Below are 9,960 nucleotides of genomic sequence, written 5' to 3' on the forward strand. Positions count from 1 at the left end.
TATGCCTTAAGTTCTGCCACGTGTCCAAATCTAGGATGGGGCTGACCATGAGCCAGACATGCGGAAGTCACCGCAAATAATCCCAGGAGACAATAAGGCAGAGTGAGAGCACAAGCACATCTGACCTCCTGCAGACTGACAAATTAGGAGGAGACGAGGTGCACCCTGGCAAGGGGCTGAGGGTGACTAGCTCAGATGCAGAAGTCAGCATGTGGTGAGCGTCTCCCACCCACGTTGTCTGCTCCAGGGGCCTGTCGTCATCTCGGCAGGCGGAGGGCAAGAGCTGAAGCACAGACGAACAGCAGCAGTTCCAGGAATAGATCTGTGGTCGTATGGCTCGCTGCTCTGACGCTTGTAGCACTAAGTGTTTGGGGTTTTTTTATTGTCCTTCATGTCCTCTTTATTTTAAGTCAGAGTCCAACTTCAATGAATAAGTTTGTCCCAAATCCAGAAGTAAATAAATAAGAAACCCTAATAAACTGGTATTACCTCTGCAACTATCCTGTGCTCTAAAGCTGTCTTTATGCTTCATCGAAGAGCCCCTGCCTTGAGTTTTGCTCCAAGCTGGCTTGTTTCCTGCCACAGCTGCAGAGACAGATTACAGATATGCCCACAATTTGCACTGTCATTACCTCTCCGCAACCAGAACATTAAGGTTGCAATTTACCTGCTATTGTAAGACTCAGAACATCTTAGGAACTATTTCTGCAAACTGCCTTAATCATGAAAGTGATAGAGTGATAGCAAACGAAAAAGTCTGGGATTTGGGGATTCTGATGGTCATTTTGAACTCAGAGTGCAATAGACAGGCAGGGTTAGAGTGCTTGGAAGAATGATATCTGTTCCYGTGATTGCAAAATACAGAGTTTCATCCAATTCTGGAGGCTTTTAGGAGGATCATAAGCTATATTTGTTGCTAATGTTGAGATAATAGTTTTGTTCCAGACCAATGGTATATATGAAATCTAGTTTTGAATCCAGACAGTCCCAGTTTTTAATGGGCTTTCTTTGCAGGGAATAGGACAGCAAGGACTATCCTATATAGCTTGCTAACTGCTTCATTTTTTTTTTCTACTAGTTTTAAAAGTTTATTCCATTTTAGACAGTTTATTCCATTTTAATAAGGCTATTTCAAAAACAGTGGCTAATGTACTTAGAAGTAGGTACTAACACTGTAGGATTGCTTTTTCATGATGATATTAAATAAAATAACATTCCTCTGAGAGCAAAACAGCTTTCTATACAATCTTCTGTAGCAAAGTCATTACTGGTATTTTTAACCACATATAAAATGCATATCTATATATACATTATTTTACATTTAGTGGTCCTATCCTCACTACTTTGGGGATGAAAAGGATAGAAGAGTTTTGGCCCAATGCTGAGAAAAGAGAATGAGCCAGAGTTCTTACTGATAGGCCATGTGTCAAAATCTGTTTTTTTTTTCCCCCAGGTCTACATGATTCCAACACCATATTACAATAGTTCTCTAAAGCTTCACTGTGGCATAAAAGAGGTTAAGTTAATTAAATGGCAAGTTTCTATAAAAGCAGCTCATATGCTAAAGTTCTGACTCACCAGGGAATTTTAGCAGATAGCTGACTTTAGGCACACACTCTTTAATTTCAGTGGGACTATTTGTACATGTTTGAAATAATATATCTCCTTCAGTATCCTAATGAACTGGGACATAAATGAATAAAAGGTTATTTTACAACTGAATGTGTCAAGGTTATTACGTATTCTTGCAGAGTTTGGAGGGGTTCTGAAGAACAGACATTTTCTGCTCTCCCGAAGATCAATTTGGTGCATTCACAACATAAAAGTGGAGCACTACAGCTCTTCTAAAAGAATCTGTAATCAGAGTTGCTCTAAGGATAGAAATATCCTGTGGTTGAACTTTCATAAGGAAAACCAAATATTCAGTTTTGCAAACTGTATTCTTATATTTGTACTTCAGGAGATTTTAGCTTTAATGTGCAGCATGGTTATACCAGTATGCATAGCAGGCAGAATTAACTTTATTGTAAATGGCTGCTTATTTAAATCAGGACAATGACACTTTTGACATAGGCCAATGAACACAAGAAATTTGGACTTTCCTTAGAAAAAAACTCAACACTAACTTCCTCTAACAATAAATACGCACTGATACAGTATACTAGTGTAGATCACATATAAACTCTGCTTTTTTAACCAGCCATCCTACTGTTAACATGAGTTTTTTTTTTAGTGTTTTAGAATCAGAAAATGCCCACAATAAGCATCAAAGAGTTAAGTTAGGTATTCATGGCTTCAAAAGCCTATAATCTTGCTTTCTGAACTCCTTACTCAGACCCTACAAAAGCATGTCAGCCTGACCCATAGTAGTCAGTTCTTATTGCCCTTATCTAAAAGGATTCCCTGCTGCAGATCAGTCATGTGCTGCAATGGGAATGGCAGGAAACCGAAAACAGACTCTTTTATAACAACAGGAGCCTCTTTTATAGTGCATGCATACTGTAAGAGCAGTCCTGGGTTTTCTATCAGCATGCCTGAGCCTAATTACACCTGCTGTAGTCTTGAATCACCAGCCAAAGGCATGGAGTAGTACTTCAGTGCCTTGCTGGATTGAAAGAATAGCTGAGATGGAACCTGCAGACAACTAATGTGCCCTAAGAACAATACGACAGTCATTTTATGGGGTGAACTGAGGGATTTTGAGGGAGCTGCCACAGAGACTACCCATTGTAGCAGGGCTAGAGGTACTGTTTTGTGTACTGCACTTCACTCCAACGCTCGCACTCCAAAACCAAGCCATTCAAGCCTGAATAAAATCCTGAGCCTTTTGGACTGGTTTTTAACATCAGGGGGTTTGTTTGTTTGTTTTTCCAGTGGCTGGATTTTTTTCTGTGTACACATCCATCATTTTTATAGCCTGTAAATAACAGAGTCTCTTTCGAATTTCTGCCTCTTTCTTTATTTCCCTATATGCTTTCTTTGCCTTTCTTGTATTTGTTATGATTCTTTGCACACTCCTCTCAGCCCATGTTGTTCCTGCACAGAACAAGTGAGAATTGACTACAGCCCTCGTCTTTGGCTTCCAGAGCTATTTCTGAAGCATCTGTTTCTTTTGCATTTCTCATAACACTTGGGTGCGGAATCTCTAACCTCTAAGCATCTTCTGACTTTTGGGATGCTCAAGTCACAAGGCAACTTATCAAGACAAGTCATGGATCTGCATGAAGGTGGTGAAGGCCAAGACCCCCAGGAGATCAGAGTCTTCACCTGGTCCAAATTTGGAGGGGAGCAGATCCCTTTCTTCAGCTATCTGTCATTATCTGCAGGGGCCCTGCAGCTCAATTCAGTGCCTGGAAGGTGTCTTCAGACTTTCAGTCAAATATAAATACTACTCTTATTATTCAGAGAGCTACAAAATTCCGTTCTGCTGTGTCCTTTTTACAATTTTCTCTCTCAACCATATTCTAAAGTAAGATCAGACATATGGATCAGATAAATGATTCATTTTGTTCATAACTTCACCTATATGATCTGTTAAACTTCTTCCTCACTTTCATTCTGCATAACATTGAAAAAGCAAGAGGTTAGAAGAAGAAACTAAAGCGAAAGTCACTGACAAGTTACGCACAATTCCTTTTCTTATGTAGYATTATAGACAAACTATGAGGTACTACAGCCTGTACAAGATATATTAAGTTTGCAAGGCACAGAAACAAAATAAGAGCAGATAATATGCTAAATACATTGTCCATGTCTGGGACAGCAGACTAATAAAATTAAACTTAAATACCCCAAAGAAGAAGAGACAAGATTAGGGCTTTTAAAAATATACATTTTACAAATTTTAAAAATCTACAGCAAAAGACCTTTGAACTAAGCAACAGGCTTGTACTAGCTCTGAATCTTCTGTCCTTGAGTCATACAGAGAAGATACCATGTTTTGGGGCTATGTAGCATTTAAATATGATTTATTCTTGACCTCCACTAGCATTTCTTCATTTCTTCCAGAAACTCAGATGCTTCTCACTYGGAAGTGAAGAGATAGGGATGGGAAGGGACTTCCCCTCACAGCACACAAATAAGTCCCAAAACATGTACAATTCAACAAAGCAGTAAGACTCCCTTCTCTGTGCTTGCCACCTTCAGAGCGAGGTTGAAAGGAGCTTAATAATACAATCACACACTGCTTTGGGTACAAACTTGCCAGGTACTGATTTCCCAATAGACAGCAGGGGATGAAGGCAACAGCTCAAGCAGTCCATACTTTCCTGTGCAATGTGCTGCTATGGTTGCACAGGGCACTTTTCCATCAGGATTAGGCAGCACCCTTTTACATCTTCTAGATAACTTCAAAGCAGACCTGAAACAACTTTCAAATATAATCATGCCTTCATGAATAATAGAATGCTTAGCTATCCTTCACTGAACTCAGAAAAATTAAACACAGGGAAAAAAATTAAGGACTAAAGAAAAAAATTACATCTATCAGGTTTTTAAGTTATCTTCCCCAGAAATTTGGAGTCATGTTGTTACAATAGGAAGAAAGCATGGCTTCCATTTGTCTCTATCTATAAAACACTGCTTAAAAAATACATGTAGACAAAGAAAGAAGTTTGAGTGAGGGTCCACTGGTCATATAAACTACTTAACTCTTAACTGCTAGGAGGCAGGTTTGGGAGGTGCCAAGTGGAGACAGCACATGCTGTCTGCCAGTCCCACTATGCTGCCTGAACAAGACTGCTTGGGGTTTGGCTCCTTTCGCATCCCAACGCTATCTAAACAGGATTTGCTGCYTCAAGCATCCCTGCTGCCCACTTTTACCACATTCCAGAGCTTGGAACAGACATTCTCAGTTCTATGCCAAAAAAATACCAATACAGTGGGCTGACCTCAAATTGTTTCAAATACTTTGAACTGAGAAAACAAACAAACAGCAATAACAAAACATGCACCAAATGATCACTATATTCTAGGGATAAAAAGGCATGGCACGAAGCCCAGAGGAGACCCAGAGCCAAGTGATGTTTGGTTGTAGCCAATATGTAATACTTGGCCTCCAGGCCATAGCATGGTCCTTTGCCATGTTTTATTTAGCAGTAGACATACAGTTAATGCATCCATCTACCCAATCATCTTTTCTTCAACAGTAGCCATTAGCAGGTGTTTATGGGAGGAGTGCATGAAAAGCTTTCACAAACATATCTTCACTGTTGTGGTAATCCTACCTTAAGTTTTCCAGGTCCAGATGTTTCATGTTTTTTTTTTTTTTTTTTTTTCTAACACAGACCTTTGGCTACCAGAATGATTGATCACAGATCAGTGGCATGATCTGGCTTTTCTTGCTGTAGAAAAATGATATCTTTCTACTTATTTTGACTAACTCTATTGTGCATGAGTGACACCTTGCATTTTCTTTTCACAAAATGGACTTAATCTACATAGCTTCTGCTCCTTTTGAAACCCTTCCATGCCTTGGATTATACTTCCTAATGTATCTTATCTTTCCTGTTTCTATTGGGTCATTTTTAAATCCTGGTAACTGTAACTTCTTAACTTGATGGATTTATCACAGCTTGGGTGCACCATGGATATGACAAAACACAACAGCGTTCTCTATTCCTTTTTTAATAGTTCTAATAATTTCTAACATTGCATTGGCCTTTTGACTGCTGTAGAGCATTGAATCAATACTGTCAGGAAACTATCCACAGCATCTCCAAAAACTTTTTGGGAGGTAGTAGCTAAATTATAGTTCATCCAATGCATACATATGAAAAGGGTTTTTTTCTTTTTTTTTTCTTTTTTTTTTCTTTTTTTTCTTTTTTTTTCTTTTTTTTTTTACATGCACTCTTTTGCATTTATTAACATTTTATTTTATTTTTCATTATCATTAAGTAGCTCAAGATCTTTCTGAAAGCACACTATTTGTGAGTATTCTGAATATTTTTATAACAGACTGTCATTTGTTTTTTCTAACCGTTCTTTGATTACCTGAATAGCAAAGAACCAGAAACTAATTATTAGCTTAAGTCTCAAGGTACTAGGAGATTATATAGCTGTCTCAAAAATATTGATTTTTCTTATCCCGTTAACTTCATTTAACAAATGATACTCATCAGTGCAGGAATACATGCACTTTAGTTCATTAAGTAGTTGTGCTTTGAACTCTTTCAAGTCTATGATCCTACATTGTGCTGATGCCTCCACATTGATTCTGCACTATTTTYACCTTCTATATGTTACAAGTGGATTTACTTAGGGGTGGAAGACTGGATCAACAAAACACGCAAGCTTCTAGTTACATGGTACATTGGCAGCTATGCAAAAGCACAGTTCTCCATCATTATTAATAGTGCAGCTGCAGCTGCACCTGTTTATTTCTCCATATTACTCGTAACGAAACAGTAGCATTTTCTTTCCCCTTTGCACTCATGCAAATGACCTCATAAGCAACAAGACAATAATAAAATGCTCCTTTTCTTGTTTGCTCTTCCTGCATGTCCCCAGGGGCTGTACCAGACAAGCCTTTTATCCCACATAACTGGTTTTCAGATGGCTAAAAACAGCAATATTAACAGATTAGAATATAAAATAAATATCATATATTAAAGGAGATTGTGTGGATTTTCATTTTAAATGGGTAGAAACAAAGAAAGAACTATATCATTTATTCAGCATCCCCTGACTTCTTGTTACTTGCTTGTACTTCGTGATGATTTCACAGATAGACAACCAAAGAATTCCCTAAGGACCCAAACTGCATGTTCCTGAGAGACATCAGTGCTTAAGATGCACTGAAAGCATCGGAACAGAGAAAACATCCAACTACTACTCAAAAAAAAACCCATAATATATATTTAACTATTCATTAAATCCTTTCATAATCAAACTCTATAATTTCCTGTTCTCAACAGGATTCAAATGTAAAATGCAAAGAAACTTTTTCTAAAATAATAATAATAATWATAATAATTCAGCATTCATTTTATTACTCTTCTACTGAATTACATTCCTTCAAGCAATAACTATCTTTATCAATACTTAATAATTCATTTTTCAGATTATACAAGTGCTTTCAGGACCAGTATACTGTTTTTCTAAGGTATGGCTTTGTTCAGTTCTAATATGACTATTTTGTATAGTGTTCAAAGACAAATTCAGCCTAGTTGACCCAGTAACATTCCTTGCATTGAAGCCTTGCATACTGATCTTTTGAGAAAGGGTCACTCTCACTTGACATGTGAAAGTTATCATCATCCTTATAGATTCAATCTAAATTAAAGCTTCTAGAGTTAGTTAGGTAAGGCCTTGCAAAGAAGACAAGGAAGAGTATTTGGAGCTTTCAGAAAATACTCCTGGCGTTAACAAGAAAAACTACTCACACATTTTCCTATATTTGTTTCTATGCATTATCCTTGTAAGACTAGAATGATTAAATTTTTAAAAAAGTAAGTAAACTCCAAATAAAGCCAGGTAACCCAAGCAAACCCAAGGCACCTTCTAGGATTTTCTGTGTGGCTTTACCAGTTATCAAGATGATTTCTCAAAAGAAAAAGATGTAGGCAAAAATAAGCTTTTTGTAGATTAGTCTTTCCCCACTCTTGTTTGCATTTTGCAGAAGGACTCATCACTAAGAATCAGTACCAGTGCTAACTCTTGCAATGCAATGCATAAGCTTAGATCCTTTATGTTTAAAAGAAAAGCTATGAAATGGAAGAAAGTATAATGGAATTCAAGTGTTGGGGTCAAACTCGATATGTCAAATGAATTTTAGGTTTAATTTTAATTCACAAACTAAGGAGAAAACTGGAGGTAGAAGTGAAAACTAGTGTAAGAGAAAGACAAAAGAAAAGATACAATTTGGACTGAAGAGATAATTTATGGTGGAGGTGCAGAAATGTGAAGGAATTAGAAGAAGCATGAAGGAGAAGTCCAGGAATTGTGGGAAGAGAAAGCTGAGGAAAGCTTGGGGAGTCAACGGTTTATGACTAAGGGTTCTTGTGCACAGTTACAAAGTAAAGTTAAAGAAAGTGTGCTGTGTTCACTTATCACAAATCTGTTGTGGAAAGTGGGGGAGTCTCTCAACCTCGAGGAGGAATCTTGAGAGGCATCCCTGCTCAAGGGGAGATCCTGCTGTGCACCCTGCTGCCATGCCAGGAGAGCGCAAGGGGCTCTCGGGCTGTCCGCACATTTATAGGATAAGATGATTGACTTATAGTCACTCTTTCATTTCAGGGGCCAATTGGCTAGTGTATTAGCCTTACCTTCCCTTACCTTCCCTGAAGGATGCAGCCTTCAGGAATGTTATGTTGAGTCTAAAAGTGGGAGAAGAAATCAGAATGGCTGCGCCTACCAGGATTAAATAAATTGCTGGTGGTTAGCAAGTGAACAGGGCTGCATTTAAGGCACAGGTCAGGCTGAGCTGKGAAAGGAGCATATCTGTCACAATCTGGAATAGGAATTACATGCCATTGAGTATATACCATAATTGGATTCATGCCAGTTGTATAGAAGGAATTGCTGTAGTTTATTTAAAATTGGAAAACTTACTTTTTCTTGTCATTTGTAAAATGACTATCCAATTAAAGCAGAATCACAACAGTGAAGTTGAACAACACAGAATATAATATGCATATAATATATATGCATATAATATATGCATAACCTATGACAACGTAACATATACCACTTCTTGCATTGTCTGCAAAGAATTACATGACTTGGTTGAAAAMCAAGAAGTAAAATACTTCACACTACAGATCTCTATTTATTTGTTGGATAGAGACCTAATCTAACGTTCATTAAAACCAGTGGGATGCCCTCCTAATAAGTTTAGCCTCCCTTGTGCTTTTCAATCAGTGAAAAGTTACGAGTGAGACTGCAGTGATCATGTGCCATATAGTTAAGAATTAAGATTGATTCTTTCGCTTTGATGTTAAAATAAATTAAAGGCCTCACAACAATGCAAATGTTTTGTAGAAAAAAAGTTACACAATATTTGATACAGTTTCTTCATAAGAGCGGAGATTGACAAATGTCACGTGCATTCACCTTCCTTTTGCTTCTAAGCATACACACATCTCTCTAGGATGGTAAATTGCATGTTGCCTTGGAGATGCAGTCTCAGATCTAAGATCCAAAAGATATGGACTTTAATTTGCTACTGTCTTGTCATGTACAGGTTACTGTATTCTTCTTTATTTTGTGAAATAAATTGGAAAAAAAACAGTTTTCCCTGGGTGAAATGATTGAATTATTGACATCAGCTGGAAAATTTAATATTTACATACCGATACCAGGCTTTTCAAGGCCAAAACAGTAATAGTCAAAAAGACTTCTTAGGTATAATTAGTATATTAAAAGACAGCAGGTAACAAGTTTTTGGAGGCATTTGTACTTAGAACCCAGCATAGGGTAAAATTAATTTCTCAATTATCTTCAGTCAACTTGTTATTATAATATATATCCAAGTCATAGGCAAACTTATCAACATCATTAGTTTTTCATTCGATTTACTCTTTTTTTTTTTTTTTATTTTTATTTTTTTTTTATTTTTTTTTTATTTTTTGAGGCCTGTACTTAGTGGTGTCCCCCAGGGGTCAGTTCTCGGTCCGGTCCTGTTCAACTTATTCATTAACGACCTGGATGAAGGCCTGGAGTGCTCCCTCAGCAAGTTTGCCGACGATACCAAACTGGGTGGAGTAGCTGATAGCCCTGAGGGCTGTGCTGCCATCCAGAGGGACCTGGACAGACTGGAGGACTGGGCGGYGAGAAACCTCATGAGGTTCAACAGGGGCAAGTGCAGGGTCCTGCACTTGGGGAGGAATAACCCTGGACACCAGTACAGATTAGGGGTGGACCTGCTGGAGAGCAGCCGTGCAGAGAGGGACCTGGGTATCATGGTGGACGACAAGTTGACCATGAGGCAGCAGTGTGCCCTGGTGGCCAAGAAGGCCAACG

This window comes from Nothoprocta perdicaria, unplaced genomic scaffold, assembly GCF_003342845.1.
Source record: "Nothoprocta perdicaria isolate Ctin4 unplaced genomic scaffold, notPer1 scaffold_202, whole genome shotgun sequence".
Classification (NCBI taxonomy): Eukaryota; Metazoa; Chordata; class Aves; order Tinamiformes; family Tinamidae; genus Nothoprocta; species Nothoprocta perdicaria.